The 24,052-nt window shown below is 39.2% G+C and overlaps 2 non-coding genes across 2 annotated transcripts; one reads left to right on the top strand and one right to left on the bottom strand.

The window, feature by feature from the left end:
- Positions 1 to 3,833: 3,833 nt before the first annotated feature.
- Positions 3,834 to 3,915, bottom strand: trnas-gcu (transfer RNA serine (anticodon GCU)). The gene has a single exon. It is a non-coding gene; the product is annotated as a tRNA-Ser (tRNA).
- A 6,102-nt stretch (positions 3,916 to 10,017) lies between these two features.
- trnar-ucg (transfer RNA arginine (anticodon UCG)) lies at positions 10,018 to 10,090 on the top strand. Its single transcript has one exon. It is a non-coding gene; the product is annotated as a tRNA-Arg (tRNA).
- Positions 10,091 to 24,052: the final 13,962 nt, after the last annotated feature.

Genomic DNA, 24,052 nt, shown 5'->3' on the forward strand with positions numbered 1-24,052 from the left:
TAGAAGATAACGACTAGCAATCTGGTATTTGCGATGAAGTTCAGTTTCACATTTTTCGTCACTCTCACGGTTTGTATTGCCTGGAGCGAAAAGTACCATAAGCGTTCATTTTTGCAGCTACATGGACGTTCTGAATCGTTAAGAAAAAAATGTTGTAAAACCAACAGAAAGCACAGACTGCTATAACTAGTCCTAGTTATATAACGATTTTAAGTATAATGATAAACTACTGCAAGGAATCGGTCCACATGAGCAAACAGGATCGTGATGTTGACACTCAATAACAACACTGATATGTGCAGTTCCTGGACGGATAGCCCTCCTGCCCATCAAACAGACTGAGTGACTGTTCGTGTCATTTAGTGTCGTCTGACCATTGACAAAGTACAACTATTTTTTTAGGACGCAAATTAAGTTAGGTAAATCTTTTTGCCCAAAACTGAAGGGGCGACATTCCTCCCTCCCCCCGTGACGCCAGGCCTGTTCCCAATCCTATTCCATAATGTCATTATATATAATACCATACAACAGTGACCGATCCTTACTAACTGCATGCGTTAAAATTGCACATCAGCTCATAGCAGGGGGCACATAGCCGCGATGTAGTATCAATGTTAAATTTCAACCATAATATCGACAACATTAATAAACGCATACGTTGAGAAAATATCGAACCCAGCATATTTTCCGGTTATATACCACAATGCATTGCTAATATTCGTTGGTCACCATTTTGGACACGTTTTTCAAACGTAGAAGTATATCCGCAAATATCTCAGCAATCCTCTTTTGACGAGTAAGTATGAACAATAATAATAGTATCTGAATACATACAGATCTTTCTTAATATTATTTTGATTAAAATAGTACGTGAATAAGCAAAAAATGGCACATAAAAATAGTGTGAATGGGGAAGATGACACAAAATCGTTTTGCCGTTTCTCTATTCTTATTCTATGTTGTACTTTCAAACTTTGGGTACTCTTTAATTAGGACAGACTTTATTGCTCAACTGCTATGATGCAAGCCAAATTTTATACATTTATTTCAGCTTTGAGCTTAGTAAACCGTTCATTTTTTAGATTATACTAAAGAAGATATTAATCATCATTTATTTGGGAAGTAATATTATATAATTTTCTCCTAGCTGCGGTGCTGAAGTCCCACCCTACATCGACAGAAAAAGAAATAAAGGAGCACGCAATGTGTTACTTGAAAAATGCATATGCAAGGCAGGGGGCCAGGAGATCTGGACACTGAAAATAATAGGTTTTTGGTTCTAACTGTTAGGACAATTAGACAGGGTTTGCAAATACATTGCAAATATTTGTAATATTTGCATTGCATTGTAATATTTTTTTTCTTGGAAATATAGAAGTTGTACATTTTAAAATGTATATTTGAATCAAAATGTGGTTTTGAGTTAGTGTGTTAATGTAATTAGTTTGTGTTTGTCATTACTATACTGTATATTGCCATGTTACCAGAATTTGTAGCTGAAGTTTAAGACTAGTTGTGTTTTTTATGATTATTGCCCATATGTTGATTGTTGATTGATTGTATACAATGTATAATTTGAAATACATATGTTTCAGGTGTGAATGTGTATTTTCAGAATACATTTCTAAACCTAATCATTGGCTTGGTTTACTAGTTTCTACACCTATAAAACCTATCTTTGATGTATAATAGACCTCTACCTATATACGTATAATAGACCTCTAATGTTATCCGTATAATAGACCTCTTACCATATACGTATAATAGACGTCTAAAGTTATCCGTATAATAGACCTCTAACCATATACGTATAATAGACGTCTAAAGTTATCCGTATAATAGACCTCTAACCATATACGTATAATAGTCCTCTAAAGTTATCCGGAACTCCAACCATATATGTATAATAGTCCTCTAAATTTATCCGTATAATAGAACTCCAACCATTTATGTATAATGAACGTCTAAACATAGACGTATAATTGACGTATAACTTTAGACGTATCTTAGAATTTCATTCTAGACGAATTGCAGACCACATTTAGACGTCTAAGGTATGCGTTTAATAGACGTATATTATACGTCTTTTGCCCACTGGGAAGGTTGTGTAGGACCGCACACACTACGATGTCAGTGTTGAATAGCGTGGTTTAAAAGCTTTTTCACTAACCAGTAAGGAGTAGAAACCTAAAGTCTTCTGATCCGTAATCAGACACGTTATCCATTGTGCCATTGGCGTTTGTATTGCATTCCCATCCAGCACCACATTGAGTTCAGAGCCGCTACTATTCATGTGTTTTGTACATGTGTCTAGTTACTACGTCTTTCATTATGTCTGGTTTAAAATAATGTATCTTTAAAACAGACAAAGGGTTTATGAGTCTCCCTGAAATTCACACACGAAGAATAAAAGATATCGCGTTGAAAGAGAATACAAAAATGCCGGCGATAGAAAACGGAGCGTCTTAAGTGCGCGCTATCACTGAACTAAGCTCCCGATCGGTAAGTTTGTCGGCGGGTTTTTAATTGTGTTAGGAAGCGCAAACAGTCAACAGTGTACATTTTAAAGGTCTAAGCAAAACAATCAGACTTGAGGATTATTCAGAACAGGAGCCTCTACTTCTTTGTATACTGAGCTTTCGGGTGAACATCAAAGTGAAAGAGAAATTCGCAATTTTCCCTTTTTGATTAAGGAACAAGAAAACACCATCCTTTGAATTGGATTCAAACCAGGGACATAAGAAATACTCGCTGCTTTTTCAACAATCTTAAGAGCTAGCAAGTGAGCTATCGAGAGGTCAGAAAATAAACGTTTTGTCACACGCGTTGCCCAATGTAGTGTAGTGTTCCTCTTTATTTAAATCCCAGTTCGACATCAAAATACCCACTCCCATAGTCTCGTTTAGTAGAAGAAATGGACCAGGCTTCTACTCTATAAACGTCCAGAGTTCTTATAAAACATTTAAAGGGATATCAGTGCTGGCGGAAATTGACTCTTTTTCTAGTGGGATCAGGATCACATAAAACCTTTCGTTTGGATTGAGAAGAGGATCATGTTGACACTCAAAACATACTAACCTTTGCTTCTTTCGAGGACGAATGGATTATTGAGCTGCGAACATCAGTTCAAATCAAATCTCTCCAACTGCAGTTGCTTCTTTGAGAGTTTCTTCAAATCTTTCAACTGAACGTCAATATCGAGGGATATTGATGGTAATATCATACGGATTTTGGTTTTCTTTTGATCGAAAATTGTATTAAAATACAAGCCTCTTTCACATTTGTATAATACTTTCCGTTGCATCCTCAGATAAAAATTCTAAATACCACAAAGTTACAATATATGGAATAGCATTTATTTTAAAATGTATTTTAAAATTTGCATTTATTTAGAGCTATATTTAGAGCTTAGTAAAGATAACATTGCTAATATTGATGGAGTAGAAATGTAAGATGAATTGATAGCTTTTTCTGAGCTAAAAAAGTCCTACAACGCCTCCTGTAACAGGTAAGGACTCATAGCAAGACAGTGCTATTGCATTGCGCATTTTGCAGATACGACCAGTTTCTGCTTCTGGTGAGTGCATTTTTTCCAAACTGAAATTAACAAGAACATTTTCAAGATGCGCCATGTCCCTAAATCGTTCATCAGGACTACTATTAATGTCAGGTGAAAGCAGTACAAAGCATAAATTTAACCTATTAAGAGACTATATCTGTCAGCTACTGCTGTAAGCCATATTCAGCCAACGCTAGAAATATTACTACTCTACTACAGTAAATAAAGATAGCAAGTCCAACTTAGAAACGGATCACAAGTCGAAGACATAAACCGACAAGGGTGGGATTCGAACCCACGCGTGCAAAGCACAATGGATTAGCAGTCCATCGCCTTAACCACTCGGCCACCTCGTCTCGCAAGCCACTTCCCCTTGGGCATGATTTTGCTCGGCGACCAGGCTCAGCGCACATCGACCTCAGATGTCTCAGAGCGGTGTGTCCAAGCGGCTGTATAAGAATAGGTAATAGGTTTATTCCATGCTGAAAAAAAGAAGAAAGAGAACACAATGTTTCGGCCGTGGAGTCTTCTTCATGTGTGAGAGAGACAGGACAGTAGGCAAAGGTAAAGTAGCGGGAGAACAAAGGTTTGAGGGTGGGTACCCACCTGTATAAGAATAGTGTTCTGCCGGTGCTGTGGTAAAGCTGGTTAAAACACCTGTTTCATAAAGAGGAGATCCTGGATCCGAATGCCAGCGGTACCTTTTTTTCCTGTCTTGTTTTACAGAACATGTAATTTGGGACACTCAAAGAGGTCTTGATTTGGTTTTATGCGTTTATTAATTTCCTTTGCAGAACAACTTGTTTTTTTTAAATCATATAGCTTGCGAAAGATGAAATGCAAGCAAATTTTTTTGTTCACCAAAAGTATGTACAAGTATGTTGATTGTTGATTGATTGTATACAATGTATAATTTGAAATACATATTTTTCAGGTGTGAATGTGTATTTTCAGAATAAATTTCTAAACCAAATCATTGGGTTGATTTACTAGTTTCTACACCTGTAAAACCTATCTTTGATGTATAATAGACCTCTAAAGTTATCCGTATAATAGACCTCTAAAGTTATCCGGAACGTATTCTAATAGACGTATATTAGAATTTCATTCTAGACGAATTGCGGACCACATTTAGACGTTTAAGGTATGCGTTTAATAGACGTATATTATACGTCTTTTGCCCACTGGGTACAACGAAAAAAACACAACAACAATACAATTGTATAACAAAAGAAAGACAGAGACAACAGCCGATGTGCAAAAAACAACAATAGGCAGTGTGCAAAATAACAAAAAGGTAACAGGTTATGTGCAAAAACATGCATCAAAAGAATGAAATAAAGGGATAGAAATGATGGGGAGTGAGCTTTTGACATGTATGGTAGAGGCAGATTTTCAATGTGTGTTTGGGTTTTTGGTAAGAAAGAAGGCACTGTGAGGTTCAGATCATAGGTGAGAGGTGAGGAGAGAGTGAGAGAGGCTGGGAGTTTGATAGTGCGGGGGTAAAAACTGTTTCTGAGTCTGGTAGTCCGGACCCGAATGCTCCGGTACCGTTTTCCATGTCATGCTAAACGCCACAAATTGTGTTAGTCCAGTAGTATCAATCGTCCTAAAGTTACGGAAAATCGAATGCGACTGGTGTAATCAGCACACATTTTTTCAGAATAGTCGAGCTGTTTAAAACAGCAAATTCACAGCTTCGTGTCTTTTAAGCTTTGTGTTTCACTCTCCAAATAGAGGCACGGGTTCAAATCCCACTCCCGACAATCAGGCGTTTTACCCTCTTTGTGAGTTCGAGCCTCACCTGGAGCAGTATAGCCTGTCTTTAGCTACTGAAAGCAACTGTCGAGTTTAGATACTCTTAGGTATTTGACGGAGATAAATTAACATCAAACGAACAAGGAAAGGTAAAGGTTTATTTCGAGTCACAATCAAAGAAGGCTCCACAGCTGAAACATTGTGTTTCCTTCTCTTTTCAGCATGGAATAAACCTACAGTACCTTATCAGGATGGCCGAGTGGTCTAAGGCGCCAGACTCAAGGACTCCTATCTTTTCATCGCTTGGGTGTTCTGGGGTGAGTTTCCCGAAAACGATGAATCTTAGAGACGAACGAGCAACTTTACGATGTACGTAGGTAACATACAAGCTACTTTTTCGTGGGTTTCCCAAAACCCCTCTTAATCGATCATTTAACGAGCGAGTATAAAGTACTTCTTTGTTAACCCCGCCCCTGAAGTCGCTCAGCAAAAAGCATCACAAGTCGATTGACAAACAATTGATTGACAATACTTTCATTATATGGTGTAATAAAATAAATGACTGACATGCTGTAAAAGAAAACCAAGTTTAACTGTGTGAACAGTGTATGCGTCCTGCACGACGTCTTTGATTTAAAGCAATATTTTTTGTCACGCTGCCATCGTTAGGAATCACAGTGTTTCAAGAGAAAATACTGTTGTTATTTAAAGTTGTTGGGTGTGTTGGAACTCCTTTTTAATTGGTCTTATTAACATGACATCTGGAAAAATTAACTACTAAGCTTGGCACGTGTCACTCAACAAATACAGGACCTATAATCAAATTTAAAAACAAGTAGGTCTAAGCTTTACCGTCAACAATCAAGACAGAACATAAAACGGCATTCGAACTTAAAATATTGTATGGACCGCGGGTTTCGGTACGGAATGGAACAGGCGTAGGACTCAGGGAATGGGGTTGAACAACACATTTAATAACTCGAATCGGGAAAGGTACACACACAGGGACAGGGGTTACAGCGCTGCACCTACACTAACATACATACACACGAAGGGAAGAGACTGTATCTCAGCCTCCGTCCCACTATATACAGTCCGGTAGTCCCCAGGTGCTGTTCTCAGAACGCCCTGCGTGGCGCTACATTGTAATACATGTTACATGTTTCACGTTCTTTATGGAATTTAAATACAATTTAAACCCCACCCCAAAAGTACTAAAAGAGGGAGTATTATTAAAACATTTGACTTATGAATATGAAATTTACCCAAGATGACTAATAAATTCATAACTGTATAAATAAATGTTCTTTTTTCGAATTTCCTCTTACATAGTACAACAAAATATCAAAATCCTTAATATAAAATCTTAGTATTCTATATTTCCAGAGAATTCCCATGATGTGAATTGAATGTGCTCTGTCTGGCGATCTCTGTCGCTAAGGTTGGCGCAAGAGGTAGCCAGTTTAAGAAGCACTTAGTGATTAACGAGTGGGTCGGGGAGCACGTAGATTACGAAGGATTATAACGTTCTACTTTAGTTACGATAGGTTTTAGGAAACACTCGTAAATCAACGATCGATCTTAAGAGCGAGTTTACGATGTTCTTAGCGCTACGATGCTTTCGGTAAACTCACCCCCTGGTCTCTGAATAGAAGCGTGGGTTCAAATCTCACTCTTGACAGCCGCTCCCTTTTCCCTCTCTTGCATTTGTCCCGTCTTCTTGTGCTCGCTAACAACGACAGGAAGAGGAAAACGGAGAAACCGATTTGTGGGCACCCGATGTGCAGGGAAATGCTTCGTGAACACTTACACGTTATTAGCAGAAAATCAAATGGGGTTCGATTTCTGCCTTAAAAACTGTTTGGGGTGCCTGTAATCGAGTAAAGATTTACGGCAAGGTATGCATTTAAAGGAGAAAGACCGAAATATAAATCCAGAAGAAGATTTCTTAAAACATATTGCTGTCCGTGCGGTTTCTCCTGTATTTAATTAATTGTGGCATTGTGAAATCAACCTGTAGCCCTACGGAATGCAGAGTGACAACGACAGGAGCAGAGAGGATTATATCAGAGCTCGAACAGAGAGTTCGAAAATATAGGCAGATCGAGTTATAGAACATTTGATTTAAACTTTCCTATCTGCTCGGCCTTACTGAAGTATTTGTAGCTGTATTTCATCTTCTGTCTATTTCTATACTTTACAGTAGATAGTGTTTAGCCAGAGAAGAGAGATACAAGCGCTATACCCCCACAGCAGCCGCCGATTCCGATAACCTTAACTAAAGCAGGAAGATCAGTTTCTGCTCGAGACAGTCGTTTTCTGAACTGTAAATCTCCAACACGGGCTGGAAACGCTGTGTGTCCGGACTCAGTGGTTATATAAGAAAAGACTCAGCGAGCTGCAGGCGCGGCTCATTGCTCTGCGCTCCCCGTGCTGAATGCGCGTGTCCTCCCTCATTCATTACCTTCATACTGTAACGCTTACGGCCGACAGGTACTGTGTAAGAGCCGGCGTACCAGAGCAGGTGACGTCACCGCCCTTCCCTGTGATAGCAGGACTACAGCTACTGGGCTGTGTAGAGATCTCTCTTTAGCTCACGGGGCTAGGTCGCTGCAGAGAGACGCGGAAGTCCCGGGTTCGAGCCACCTATACTTTGGGCCGACCAGATGCGGCAAGGGCGCCCGCCTGAGCCCCCGTAGCGTTACATTGGTGTCAGCAGCGGGGTGGGATAGCCCTTCGCCGGGGACGGCGATTTAAGCGGGGGAGAGTGTAACGCTTACGGCCGTCAGGTACTGTGTAAGAGCCGGCGTACCAGAGCAGGTGACGTCACCGCCCTTCCCTGTGATAGCAGGACTACAGCTACTGGGCTGTGTAGAGATCTCTCTTTAGCTCACGGGGCTAGGTCGCTGCAGAGAGACGCGGAAGTCCCGGGTTCGAGCCACCTATACTTTGGGCCGACCAGATGCGGCAAGGGCGCCCGCCTGAGCCCCCGTTGCGTTACAATACACTCCTCTCAAACCACAGCAAACTCCCGGAATATTTCGGTGAACACATACTTTATTTCCGAGATCACAGGCAGAAACAATAAACACGATGAAAACAGGAAGGTATTATGATCGTAGGGGGAAATGCACACAAATAAATTTCCTAATATCCAATAAAATCTAGTCACGTTCTGATGCTATTCTGATTTATCTGAATAGTTTTGGCAGAGTTGTTACAGCAAAGAGACACATAAACTTTTTTTTATTTCATTCGAGCTGTAGTTTTGATTCAATTTGGAAAAACTGCACTCACCAGAAGCTGAAATGGGTCGTGTTTACATAATGCATAATGTAATAGCAACGTTTGGAGTTTAATCTTGCTACGAGTCCTTTCCTGTTATAGGAGGCGTTTTAGGACTTTTTTAGCTCAGATAAAGCTATCAATTCATCTTACATTTCTACTACATCAGTATTAGCAACGTTATCTTTACCTAGCACTAAATGTAGCTTTAAATAAGAGTACATTTTAAAACATATGTAAAAATAAATGCTATTCCATATATTGTAACTTTGTGGTATTTAGAATGTTTATCTGAGGATGCAAGGGAAAGTATTATACCTTGCGAAACATCCAAGACAAAGGTAAAAGAGGCTCATATTTTAATAAAATTTTCGATCAAAAGAAAACCACAATCTGTATTATATCATCGTCAATATCCCAAGACGTTCAGTTGAAAGATTTGAAGAAACTCTCCAAGAAGCAACTGCAGTAGCAGAGTTTTGTTTTGAACCGATGTTTGCAGCTCAAAAGTCCTCGTAAGAAGCAAAGACAGGGATGTTTTGAGTGTCACCATGATCCTCTTCTCAATCCAAAAGAAAGGTTTTATATGGTACTGATCCCACTAGAAAAAGAGTCAATTTCCACCTGCACTGATGTCCCTCCAAACGTTTTGTAAGACCTCTGGAAGATTATACAGTAGAATCCTGGTCCATTTCTTCTACTAAACGAGACTGTTAGTGAGTATTTTGATGTCGAACTGCGATTTATATAAACAGGAACTCTACACTACATTGGGCTACGCGTATGACAAAACGTGTGCGTTTGGAGTCGACCTTTCGATAGCTCAGTTGCTAGAGCGTAAAACTGTTTAAAAAAGCAGCGGACGATTGTTATGTAGCTGTTTTGAATCCGGCTCGAAGGATGGTGTTTTCTTGTTCCTTAATTAAAAAGTGAAAATAGCGAATTTGTCTTTCACTTTGACGTTCACCGAAAGCTCAGTAAACAGAGAAGCAGAATTCTCTTCACATCTAATTGTCTTGCTTTGGCCTTTAAAATGCGCTCTGTTGACTGTTCACATTTCCTAACACAATTAACCTGCGGAAAAAGTTCACTATCAGGAGTTTAGTTCAGTGGTAGTGCGCTCGTACTATATGAAGCTTCGTTTTCATTCGCCGGCGTCTCCACTCTGGATTCTCTTTAAACGCGATATCTTTCCTTCCTCGTGTGACTTCCTTCGTGTGTGAATTTCAGGGAGACACATAAACCCTTTGTCTGTTTTCAAGAGACATTTTTATAAAACCAGACAAAATGAAAGACGTAGTAATTAGACACACGTAAAAAACACGTGAATCTAATTGAGAAAATGCGGATCTGGACAATGTATTACTAGTAGCGGCTCTGAGCTCACTGTAGTGCAGTTGAGTAAGATGATAGTGGGGCCAGTGGCGCAATGGATAACGCGTCTGACTTCGGATCAGAAGATTGCAGGTTCGATTCCTGTCTGGCTCGTGAAGGTTTTACACCCGCTACTCAACACTCTTCCTAGTGTGTGCGGTCCTACACAACCTTACTATAGACTGGGTGAGTCTCCTGTTCCATCTCCAGTTCTTTCCGCACATAACGTCTGTTTCATCACCGTTATTGTAGGACCACAGCCACAGATATGAGAAGACATACTGTTCCGAACAACTGTCTTAAATAATCACGTTGAAAAAGTTGAAAATAAGTTTTTTTTTTCTTAAACATAACCTTACATTTGCCTGTAAAGTTCAAACTATTTTCTGTAGCCACAAATCCCCAATATTTCTGCCGTCTCCTGAGAAACACAAGTATAGAGTTAAAACACAATAAATAATGCCACAAATCTATTCAGTTAACACCCAGATGTGACAGAGGTGACTTGCACCCCCTTTAAATATGTATTTCCTAAATTTCAGTTCTCTTCCCTCCCCAAGATACCTGCAAATTCACTATCGCATATTAAAGGCTGTACATGCATTACCTGTAATACAGCTACTAATAAAGATATACATTAAAGTTAATTATTAATAAATAATACTATTATTCATAAAGACGTATTCATAAGATTCATCGTGAATAGTTGCGGTGTCTGGAAAGCAACTGTAGTTAAATATAGAAAAAAGAGTTGTAGTTATTGAGGCAATTTCAGGTAGAATGTAAGAACTAAAGTTAACTAGTCCCACAGTAATGCGGGGGGTCCTATCAATAGAAAAAAAAAATTGTAACACGAAAACACAACAACCACAAAACGAGAAGTCTTCAGGGAACCTAGGTAAATCCCTGTAGAGGACTAACAACTATAAAAACAAACAAACAAATGAAACAACTTCAAAAAATAAAGAAAAAGAACATTAAAAACATATCTGGGAAACAACAAAAACACAGAATCTAACTGCGAGAGCTTTTTCAAGTTTTCGGTACTCCATCGTGCTCCTCTCATCTAAGTAGATATCACTCAGGTCAGTTGGAGGTCCACAGCTGATGGTAACTTAAGTAAGTAGCTGTGTCAGCATGCATGGGCTGCAAAGGAATGAGGAAAGGTTTATTCCATGCTGAAATGAGAAGAAAACATAATGTTTTGGCTGTGGAGCCTTCTTTGGAATAAACCTTTACTTGTTTATTTAGACCAAATCTCCAGCAAATACCTAAAAGCACCTAAGCTCGTCAGTTGCTTTCGGTAGCTTAAGACACAGGCTACACTGCTTCAGGTGAGGTTCGAACTCAAACCCTCGGCATGACTCTGCTGTAGAAGTACCGCACGCTGACCGATTGCACAACTGGAGCTGTGTAACTCCTTCTCCTCATACAGACTTGAGCTGCAGAAACACAGGGCGAAAACTGGGTTTCGGTTGCAGATCCATCTCCACTTGGGGGAAAGGGACAGTAAAATAGCAAGGAAAATACAAGAGAAGAAACTGAAAGAATTGTGCTCACTGCAGAGTAGGAAGGAAAGAGGTGGCCGGATACATAAAACAGCTCGGCGGATAATTTGTAACAACATTCTTTGGTGAATGGATTTCTCTTCAAGTTCCGCCGTGCAGTTTGAACGTTTGTTCTCCCAGATCAGTTGGTTATATGAGATCAGCTGATATAAATTAGGACTAATCAGAATCAATACAATTGATGTCTGGCAAAGGCAAATAACCTTTGTACATGATCTGGAATGTGACTGGTTAAATTTCAGCATAGTTACAACTTCCTTTATAAAGGGTGTGCACACTTATACAACCAAGGCATGGAAAGATTTTTTTTTAATTATTGTTCAAAAAAATGTTCCATTTTTTTTTCTTAAATGTTGTTGTTTAAAAGATCTTATTAAATGTGAAAAAATCGGACTGTGAAAAGGTCAAAATGTTAGTGAAAAAATCAGTCATGTGAGGAAAGATGGATTGTGGGAGACCCTTGACTCTCCATGTCATGCTGTATTTCTCTCTCATTCTACTGGGAATGATGGTGCTGTCGCTTCTGGATAAAGTCTGTCAGTGGTCATTCCAGATGGGTCAGGTATGACTGCGCTTTGGCACAAGAAGAGACATGTGACTTGTGAGGACCCTGAGAGTGTCTTTTCTTCTAGAGCTCGGATAGCTCAGTCGGTAGAGCATCAGACTTTTAATCTGAGGGTCCAGGATTCAAGTCATGCTTTTCTTAAATCTATTGTGAATGTCATTATAAATCGTCTTTTATCTTTCACTTTTCTAGCTGTACTGTGGTTATTTTAAATGTTCATCACTTGTATTTTCTCTAGTGTTTCCTTTCACAAACCGAAATTGTTCAAGGTGATCTTGTCACTCTACTCCAAGTAGATAATCTAAATCAGTGGTTCTCAAACTGTGGTACGCGTACCGGCAGTGGTACGTGGCGTGCCGCCTGGTGGTACGCCAAATGACCCTGGAACTGTGTTGTGTGCGCTGAAAAATCGGGACGGGTTTTCATATTTTGTATTTTAATACGTGTCGAATACGCAGCCTATGTACTACGATACATTGCGTGCTAATACTTCAGTGGACACAAGAGATACTCTGTAATTCTATACCACTCTATAGGAATGCGTGCTACGGATGCAAGTGACCAATTGTATTTAAAAAAAGCTACTGTATCTCCAGCAAATAGGGAGAAAGGAGAATGTGTGTGATTTTGGAACAATGCCAACGTTGTAAACACAGGAATGCATAGAAATACGTGCTACGAACGCAGGTAATCTTGTGAGCACACGAAAGCGTGATACCAGAAAAATATTTAATAACTGTTCTAATTTGAGAAAAATACACCGAGCGTCTCTGTGTTTTGCTCCCATGCGCATGAAATAAAAACTTTAAATAAATACGGAAATAAAAACGGAAACGCGGAAAAATGCAAGCTTGCAGATTGCTAAAGCAGGTAAGCTACACTATTTTGAAGAACCTTATTTACCGTTGGCAAAAGAGCTGACACGTATTAAGTGTGGAGAAAAAGCTGCTAAACAGCTCGACCTGCTGCCCCCCTCCCCGTGAAAGACACAGTCATTCATAGAATTATTGAAATGAAGGATTATATCAAACGTACACTGATAGAGCGCGTTAAGATGAGCAGATGTTTTTCACTGCAATTAGATGAGTCTGTAGTCGATTTGGTCAATTTGCTCGTTTACGTTAGATACGAGTTTGAGGGTACGTCCCATGAAGACTTTCTGTTCTGTAAACCGCTACCAACAGGAACTACAGGAGAGCACATATTTCAGCTTCTGAATAAATTTATCGAACAGAATGGCCTCGACTGGATAAAATGCGTCTGAGTTTGTACAGACGGTGCTAGAGCAATGACAAGCCGACATAACGGTGTAGTTGCACGAATTAGAGAGGTTGCTCCAGAAAATAATGTACGCATTACAACATCCACCGCGAGACCTTTGCCGTCAAGAAAATGCCTGACGATTTAATATCTGTTAGACTCGAAAAATTGTATCAAGGCTCGAAAAATTCATTCACCTCTGCTTTGCTCAACTAAACAGGCTCACCCCTCTCACTGAAATGGTGCTTTTTTATTAGTTGTTGTTAATGTTTTTTTTTCCTGTAAAACACTTTGAGAAGCCACCTTTAAAGGCGCTATATCAAATAAAGTTTATTATTATAATATTTATTATATGTGTGTGTGTGTGATTGTGTGCGCACACACACGCTCATGTTGGTCATTGAGAATTTCTGGGGTTCCTATGAGATGATGACTTGTAGGTGGTACTTGGATGCTTTGGTTGGATTAGGGGTGGTATTTGGTCCAAAAAGTTTGAGAACCACTGATCTAAATGAAATCACTGTAGAGTACAGGGCACGCAGTGAGGAGGTCATGCAGTGAGTACTCTTGAATGCAACAAGAGGAAAGGCACACTGCACATCTGCAGAGTATCACGTCCGAGTTTACAGTGACATCAAAGATTGGAAACGATGTAGCTTTTTTATTAAAGGTTCAAGGAAACCTGAATATGTTTGCTAAGGTATTTCAGAATTACAGTCAAATCGAGTAAGATTGCTGCACAGATCTGCAGTCTGCAATTAGAATACTATTTGTGCGTTGTATAAAATACGCCGTTGTAGAATACTATTCGTGCGTTGTATAAAAAACTTTTTTAAAACAGGAGAGATACATTTAGGAATGCGTCTTCCTGTAAAAATAAAATCACTTCAAGGGCACTATAAGCACCGTCTGAAGCCTGCTTCACAAAGGAACTATTTTCAAAGGACCAAAGAAGAAAATATTTCACCAAGTAAGAGGAAGCATCTCAGAAAAAGGAGGTGGGGTTGCTTCTACATACTGTAACACCATAAGGTCAGACTACAAATGCCACTGTACAGAGTAATTTGCCAAGTGGTCTAAGGAGCTGGATGAAAGCTCCAGCCCCTTTGAGGGCATGAGTTGGAATCCCACTGCTGCCAAATATCTCCTTGTTAAGAATCACAGTTTTGTTGTTGTTGCCCCCATGTAATTGAATCAGTTTCAATAGAATTAATTTGAAAAGTAATAATCATATTTGTTCTGTTCCTCTTCTCATTGCAATTTGTACCGAAATATTTATTTCATTTTATTTTAAAAACGTGTTAGCCTTGATTGGAAGGAGGTGGCATTGCAGGCAAGGTAGCCAAATGTTAAGGCTTTTGTCTCGTAAACAGAAAGTCGGAGTTTCAAACCCTGTCCGTGCTTGTTTCACTTATCATGACGTTCCTTTATCTAAGTCTTTAAATGTCTTGCACTGTACGAATCTCTATAATAAGAAGAAAATAACTTCATAATCCTTCTGTTGTCCTACCATAATCTGCACTGCTTTTGAATTGACAATGTTTGTCTCTCTTCACACCCAATTTATAAATGATCGTCTCAGTGTAAAAAGGAACGTGTGTTTGGTACAGCCCCCACTCCATGGTGTGATCACAAACAGATCAGGTGAGCTGTTAGTATAGGTTAGAAGTATCATTCGATGCCCTGAAAAACTGACTTAGGGACGCACAGACTGTGTTTTTTGAACAAGTACACAATAAAATATTTATTGGAACAAATCATTGCCTGCCTTCAAGACTGTCATGCTAAACGCCACGTGTTCATCCGGGTGTCAGTTGTCCTAAAGCTTCAGAAAATTGGACACAATGGGTGCATTCAGCACAGTGCTTTCTAGTACTCGTCAGGATGGCTGAGTCTTGTCTTTCCATGTTGCTTATGTGCCCTGGTCTCTAAGTGGAGGTGGGGGTTCAAATATCACTCCCAATAGCTAGGGTTTTTTTCCCTGTCTTGCACTGTTCCAGTCTACTTGTACTCACTGACAATCACAATAGGAGGAAAATGTAGAAACTGCTTAGCAAGAACATAAAGGACAGGAAAATGCTTCCCAAACACATAAATGTCTTTAGCAGAAAGGAAAATTAGATAGGCTTCGATTTCTGCATTTATATAATCCAATATATAAGCAAACAGCACAAGGGGACTCTTCAGTCTACTCCTGTCCTACAGTAACACTGATTCAAACCAAGGTTGTTGCAGCTTCAAAGCAAAGCTCTTACCATTCTTACCAGCAAGATTTGTTTTTTCAAGGAAGGAAACACTAATGTAAAATATACTGTAAATAGACAGGAAGTATTCTTAAGTTAAAATTATAATAATAATTGTTAAAATAATCATTTTGTTCTCTCTTGCAGTAACTGATTATAATATTTGTTTGTGGTTTGGTGATTATTGAAAGCAGAACAATTGTCAGTAACGTTTGAAACATACAGGCACGTGTCTCCTGCAGTTACTGAAGAATTTTCAATGTATTTCTCTGTGTCCGCGTGCCTGGTGCATCTTTATTGGACAAAGTCTTTTTCCACTAAAAGAAGGAAAGAAAAATTTGATTATTATTAGTTCATCAGTTGTTTTGATCAAATTATTATAATGCAGTGCCAGGTACAATTAAGGTATATTATGTACATGAACGTCATGTCTGAGACAGTGATGCCAGCTGACTATCGCTGGAGGACAGTTCATCATGAGTGTGTAAGTAAGCATAATGAAGGAGAAGAGATCGGCCTCTGTGATGCAGTGTCCAGTGACACTAACTATCTGTCCTACTGTTCTCTGCTAATGTAGTGGGTGAATGTAAGGTTTCTTTCTTGTAAAATATAATCGAGTGCATTTTTGCTGCTGAAAATGAATCTTGTGCATTTCAATTTTGTGTTCATCTTCCGATATTGTCACCTAATTCTGTATATCATTTCATCAGACTGCTACATTTGTAGGAGCTCAATTGCATTAGATTGCATAGTGATAGTATTTCTTGCTTTTTAAATACTTCAGTCAAAAATGTTGAGAAAGTGCTCCTGTTTTCACCATTCTAAGAACTGTGATGCAACAGAAATATTTACTCTCATAAAAGAAGTTGAGTTCTGTTACAGTCTTGAGTGACACAAACCTTCTCTTTTACTGCACTACACTTCTCCAGAGGCCAGTTCAGCACACAAGGATCCTCAGGCAAACAAATGCTATGATCGCTTGATAAAAGCCATTTCTCATCCTTTCTTTTAGTGTCAGTGCTACTATTGTATGCAAAGGAGGCGACTTCAAACTGAAAGATGTAATCGTCTTACAGAGAGTCTTCATGAAGTCATGCGTCGGGTAGCGTTCCACTGTCAATTGACTGGGCTTGTGAAGAAACCAATCTCATTCAACGACCATACAAATTGCACACCTTAAGACACATGAAGATAAATGTGTGTGCTGATTGACACAAAAAATGTCACTTCACATTATCCGCAAAGCTGTTTTACTTGTCCAACCTCCTCTTCCTACTTTGCAGTAAGCACAATTCTTTCAGTTTCTTCTCTTGTATTTTCCTTGCTATTTTACTGTCCCTTTCCCCCATGTGGAGATGGATTCACATCCGAAACCTAGTTTCACTCTGCGTTTGTGCCACTTTTACAATCTGTGTAGGAGCTTTTCTAGGGAAGTCCAGTGGTGCAATCAGTCAGTGTGTGGTACTTGCACAGCTGTGCACAGTGGAGTCATGCTGAGGTGGTGAGTTCAAGCCTTCTCTGGAGCCATTAAACCTTTTGAATGTTTTCCATCCATAAAAAGTTCATTTGCCCTAGCAGTTTCACTGTGACTTTGCAGGTAAAATATTAATAAGGAGAATAATGTTTCGTATGCAATAAAAATAACCACACCAGAAAATATTGAAGGGAAATGGCTTGTCGCACTATTCGCAGCAGGCACTCAGACACAAAAACTTTCCTGTCACTAAAGTAAATTCATGAAGAAGAGGAGTGACATCATTGCAAAGGCGATATTTTCTGATGGCTGTTTCGGTTAACAATTATTCGCGTTAGAATTACTACTGTCATTACTACTAATAGTGATAAAAACAGAGGACTCACAGCTCTCTGGGTGTTGGTCTGGACTCTAGAAAGTGTTTCTATTTGCAAGCGGCTCTGGACCTCAACACCTGTTGATGGGCCACTTCTGTCAGACACACCAGTGGAGCCCAAGCCCACCTACACACACATTCACACACACTGACAGATATACACCTACACACTCACACACATTTATACTCACAGACACTACACACACTCACAGACACAACACAAATTTATACACACAATCAGACACTCATACACTCACACACATTCACAGACACACACATAGACACCGTATACATACATAGACACGGCATACACTCTTAGGTACAGATACACTATAACTAACACTAGTGCAGATACTGCTAATATTGCAACAGTAACACTATCACCAAAATATACACTATTCTATCATTGTTACTAACACTGACACAAACTACTTATAATAACACTAATGCTATCATTAAAACTAACACTACTACTACTATAACACTATAATTATAATTAATATTAACATGAATATGAACACTAAAACTAAAACTATCAGTAGCTCTATCATCATGATTACTCACATGAACACTAGCATGAAAACTATCAGTCGTACTGTCTAATATTAACACGAGTACACTAGTATTAGTATTAGTTGCTACCCATGACGTCACATCGCTCTTTGTGACGAAGGCGAGACACCTAGACGCGCACAGTGACGTGACGCCTGTCGCCGTGTTTACCATACTTATGATTTATAAACACTGGAAAAAAAGCATTTAAACTGTTACTTACATACATGTGTCAGCTTGGAATATAATTTTCTAGCTCTAGGATAGAGTTACCTAAATAATAATATGAATAATCATTGTTTAATTTCGGATTGAACATTATTAACACTAAACACAGTATGGTAATTGATCGATACAGTCTTTATTGACTGTTTACTAGATATTTAAAACAGGGTCAAGAATGGGAAATGAATCAGTACTCACCAATCGGTGAAGTTAATCGGTTATTCTACGGTTCTTCAGAGATCAATAACTCTCCTCCGTGCACTCAGCGCGCCTCCCGCGGTCTCCCTCTCTGATCCCGGCGCTTTTGCTGGTGTCTGTGACGTCACAGCGCTCTTTCTAACAGAGCAGAGCGCGTCTCCGCAGGAGGAGACTCCTGTCTGGAGCCTGGGGGGCTTTTCTTACAGATATAACATCTCCCAAAAAAAAAAATTCATACCGGGCTGTGAAGAGAAGCGAATCATAACAGTTGGAGAAGGAGAGCGGCAAACCAAGAAATGCAATTAATTAAACAGGGAAAAAAAATTTGTTTACTTCGCAGATTAAAGTGTTACAAAGCGTACCCGTGTGGAGGAGTAGAGAACGAGCACGAGTCCCTGAAATAAGCGCTTTTAACGGTTTTACACGAATCTTCAGAGTATTGAAGCCAGGAGGATCAGATTCCTGATCCAAGAGGTTAAAATGTGTATCCTGGTTTTATTTCCACCCAGTTCTCAGTTCCATAGGTAGTCTGATGATTTAAATGAACTGTATAACTGTTACAAGACTTCATCTAATTGTAAATTCATAAGACTGTCTGTGAGACACTTGTGAGAGCAGCTGAATCCCAGGGCTGGTGTGGATCACACACAGACAGGTCTTCTGTGTGATCTGAGTCCCACTGCTCAGAGCTACAGACTGGTCAACTGGTCACTATAGTAGTCACAACCATTGGACCATCAGCTACTAATAATCAATATGATGATCAGAGTGTCAATACTGGTGTTTATAAAATAAATACTAAGATCATTCCACACTCACTTGCATTATAAAACACTTAGAAACATGTTTGGAGGCTGACATACAGTAAAGAAAGTAATACAGAAGGGCTGGAGGTCCTGGAAAGGGTTAATAGAAGCTTCTTGCTTCTGACCTGGAACAGAGCCAACAGCTGCCAGATCAGTGACCCCTGAGCCCAGTTCACAGAATGGAGAATTGGGAGCTCTACTGTGTTTCTAAGAGGCTGGGAGGAAGGAGAAAAGGGGGAGATGTGACCTGAGTTCAGGCTGTTCTGTCTGATATTATTCATGTAGCAGCACTGATTGTCTGAATGTCCTCTGGATCTGGACTGTCAGGACAAAGAACAGTATGGAGTTGAGCTTAGATAGATAGACAATACTTTATTAAACCCCGTAGGGAAATTGATGTGTTACAGCAGTCCAGCCCAAGACAAGCAAAACAGACATCAGAATAGTTATAAAACAAAAGACAACAAAATAAATAAAAATAAATAAATAAGTACATACAGTAGGTGTGTGCAAAATGTGCTGATCATAGTCACTGTAAAAACAATAAAATATGTGCAAAATGTGCATAGGTTTATACAGACTGATTGTCCAAAAAGTACAATGGAGTAAACATGCTGTCCATAGAGGAGCAAATGAAGGGCTAACAGTCCTAGCCTAGGGCAGCGTTATACACCCTGACCGCCGCCGGGAGGAAAGACCTGCGGAAACGTTCCCTTGAACACCGTAGCTGGAGCAGCCTGTTGCTAAAAGTGCTCCGCTGCCCAGTATAAGTCCCATGAAGCGGATGAGAGGTGTTGTTCATGATGGCTGTGAGCTTGGTCAGCATTCTCCTCTCAGCCACCACCTCCAGGGGGTCAAGGCTCATTCCCAACACAGTGCCAGCCTTCTTTATAAGTTTATTGAGCCTATTTGCATCTTTTGTCATGATGCTGCTGCCCCAGCACACAACAGCGTAGAAGATGGCCGCCGCCACCACTGATTCATAAAAAATGTGTAGCAGTGTTCCACACACACCAAAGGACCTGAGTCTCCTAAGAAAATAGAGTTGGCTCTGACCTTTCTTGTACAGGGCGTCAGTGTTACCAGACCACTCCAGCTTATCATCCAGGTGTACCCCTAAGTACTTGTAGGAATGTACGCCCTCTATGTCCTCACCTTGGATGGAAACAGGGTTCAGCGGAGACTTATTCCTTTGAAAGTTGAAGATCATTTCTTTGGTCTTGCTGGTGTTAAGCTGGAGATGGTTAAGATGACACCACTCCAGAAAATTGGTAATCAAATTTTGCTTCTGTCTGAGTGTGAGTCTGAGCTGTGAATCTGACTGAGAAGAGAATAATGATTTGTTATTCTGCCTCTGAGGATTTTTCTTCTTTGCCAAGTGGTGTTACATCCCCTTCAGATACTCTGCACAGACTGCCAGAGAGAGATGGACAGATAAGAGCACACGCAGCGAGAGAGATATACTTCTTCATTAACTTTGAAGCAAGTGTTCATTTCTTTTCTGGAACAAGTTGTTTCTGAATTTTTTAAGAAAGTCATACAACTTCTGAAAGATAAAATACAAATCTTGCTTATCCGGACAGAAGAAATATTGCAAAAAAAAAAACAACAAATGCCAGTGATTTTTTCTCCTTTTAAAGAAAAGTGGAGAAAAACAACAGCAGTTCATCTCCGTCGGCTTGATTTAGCTTAATACAAGTATTCACTTCTTTTTTTCTGAAAATTACAGCCTGCGAAAGATTAAATACAGTTCTTGGTTATTCTTCGTCAGTGCAGAAGAAATACTGCGGGCTGGCAGGAAAATGCCAGTATTTTATTTCCTTTAACTACAAACATGTGAATGGTGAAAAGCAACGGGGGTGTCTCTCTGTGCAGCTGTTAAACAAAGAGCTGGTGATTCAAGCCCACTCAGGGATGCGCTTCAGATTGTTCTGATGTAAACATAATCTCCGTTAACAATTAATGGGATTTCTTCGCAACACGTTAACCCTCTTGAACTTTGCAGGAAATGTGTGTGTTTTACTCGTGTGGAACTACAACAAGTAAAAAATTAAGTACCTAAGTCAATGTCCAAGAAAACCATTTTCACGTGAGGAATTGTAGCTTTAACTGGCTGTCGGGAGAATTCATTTATACTACGCAAAAATATTTTGTATTTAAAATTAGATCACAGATTTGTTGGAGAACTTAACAATCCGGGTTATGTGCCCAGTACGCTTCCGCTGCGCCACTCTGCTGATTCAACACAACTGCTCTTCCTTTGCTTTCTAAAAGTGCGCCCGAGATTAAATGTCAACGGTAAACGCGGACGTCACTTTGAGCACTTGGTCTTTTGTAGTACAAATCTTCGCACGCTGCTCCAGTGTCTTCAGGATCGTTGAGAACCAAAGCTTCCGCTTTCCGAGGCTACTGATTCTTTCGTCGTTAATTCCCAAATCTTCAATGAGAATCAGTGAAACGAAAACCAAAAACATGCACACACTCGCGTCCTAGCGTGAAAGAAAAATGATGGAAGCATTTGAGAAATAGCAAGTGATTGCTACCTCCACACAGTTTATAAGGCTGAAAATGATGCAGGAAGGACAGCAAAGTTCTAAAAGCAGCGGTTGAAAAGCATCTACATAAGATGACAATTTCTCATAAGTAAAATCTTCAGCTTTAAAAGATTGTCATCCATATTTTTTTGTTTTACTCTTTTTCACATAACACGCTTTCGATTAATAAACTGTCTTGTAATGAAGGCTGCATTAGAAAATGCGTATCTAGCTTTGTTCAATTAAATTAAGAGATTGATTTAGGAACATAAACATATTACCGTATACAAACTGTACTGTATACAGTATGTATATGTATATTTAATGTCTTAACTGTGCCCGTTTAAGTATTGAATATTTATATGGAATTTTACCACTGAAGGGAAATCTTAGTGCCTGAGCATAAAAAGAATAGGAGCATACTGCAACGCGTGTGAAGGCCATAAACGATATTAATTTTGGAACATAAACATACAGTATATGGCTGGTCTCGGTACTTTAAAGAAAACATACACTAAACATGGTTTCATTATGACCAGAATCGGTCTTGAGATATTTTTAACTTGATTTACAGTATTTGAGAGGTATGTCTTGACACCGATACTACGTAAGTACTGCTCACGTACTGTATATGTTTCTAGGTTTATATTATGCATTTCATACGGTCAAATTACTTTTGAGCAACTGATAAGAAGCGCGAAACGGTATGCCCAGGACGTTTTAGTTTCGTTTTGTGCGGGGACTGCTTTAACTATATCGCCGTGGATTGATTAGAGATATCAAGTACATACAAGTCAATTTTCAAATGTTGTAGTTTGTCTTGTAAAAATGTTACGAGAACATCATCTGTCAACAATTACACAGGTTCTGTTTCCATATTGCGGATTTTGGTTACGTAATATTATTTTCTAATTTAACGTTGTGAATATATGATTTGGGCAAACAGAGCCGCAAAGAAGTACATTATGGGTTGTTGTTTTTTTTTGCAGTTTTATCTAGAACAAGCGATGCTTAAACCTTTGTCTGATTCTTGTGAAACTATCCACACGACAGTTACCCACAGTAGGAGTTGACTTCAGCGATGTCACTGATGGGATGTTTCTAAAAATCCATCCTCTGTAAAACGTCTTCTCTAGTTGTCCTGCATATGTATTCGCTAATGAAGCTGTGTGTTCTGAGCCTGGATCTCTACATTTCTGTATGAACCAGCTTAGAGGGCTAAAGACAGCTTGTGTTTAAATTGAGTGTAAGGTAATTTATGCTTCTAAAGTCATGGTCAGCATTTATTATTGTACTGCGCTGTAAACTTGTTCTGTGCCTAGTCACATTATTTTATAGCTTTTTTAGAGTGTTATCAAATCTGGTGGCGCTGTGTGTTAGTTTCCTGACTCCCATGTCACATGGTCTGTGATTGAATCCCATGGAACTACTGTACAGTATGACTATTTTTTAACAAACATTTCTTTGAAAAAATGAAACGTTTCCCTTGGTCAGAGATTAAATAAAACCTCACTCGCACCAAACAAATTTATATTTCTAAATATCACAACATGATCGAATTTAAGTCTTTTTAATAACAATGAATAGTCACCTATGCGTTACAAAATAAACATTTATATTGATTTGAATCGCGTTTTGATTTAAATCGTAAACGCGTGTTTAAATATATGTGTTTAAAGGCGATATACTGTATAAAAGCGCTGATTCTTATGGAATGTGTTCCGCCGGGGATTCAAAAAATTTATTTTTTTTAATCGCGTATCTAAGGAAAATTGCAGTATAACTTTGTTCATGCACAAACAGTGGCATGTTACATTATAATTTGGGTGTCTCCTCTTGCCAGAAAGCTCTAAATTGCATTAAACTGCGACACTGATCATTCATCTCTAAATAAACTTTATTTTATATAGCGTTTAAGGCGAATAGGTAATTAGATTGCTCATAAACCTAATCGCTTTTTCTACATAAACACAGCGTGATTGCTCTCTGAAAATGCTTTTCCTTTATATTTAGGCTCAGATTTCAACTATAGATCGCATTATTATAAACTTTCTTGGAAAAATGTATTTTATGTAAACCATGTTTGCTATTAATTCATTTAGGGCTAAAATACGTTCATTGTCTTCCAATCGAGTCGAGTTGACATTAGAAGCTTGCCACTCCCGGACTGTTACACCAACGCATTAGCATGTTAAAGCGACTTAATTGAGGTGCCCAGCTACCAGTTAACACTGTACTTCCTACTTTAAAAATACCTGTGAAACCGGTTTAATTC

This window comes from Atractosteus spatula (assembly GCF_055471065.1).
Source record: "Atractosteus spatula isolate fAtrSpa1 chromosome 10 unlocalized genomic scaffold, fAtrSpa1.hap1 SUPER_10_unloc_3, whole genome shotgun sequence".
In the NCBI taxonomy this organism is placed as follows: Eukaryota; Metazoa; Chordata; class Actinopteri; order Semionotiformes; family Lepisosteidae; genus Atractosteus; species Atractosteus spatula.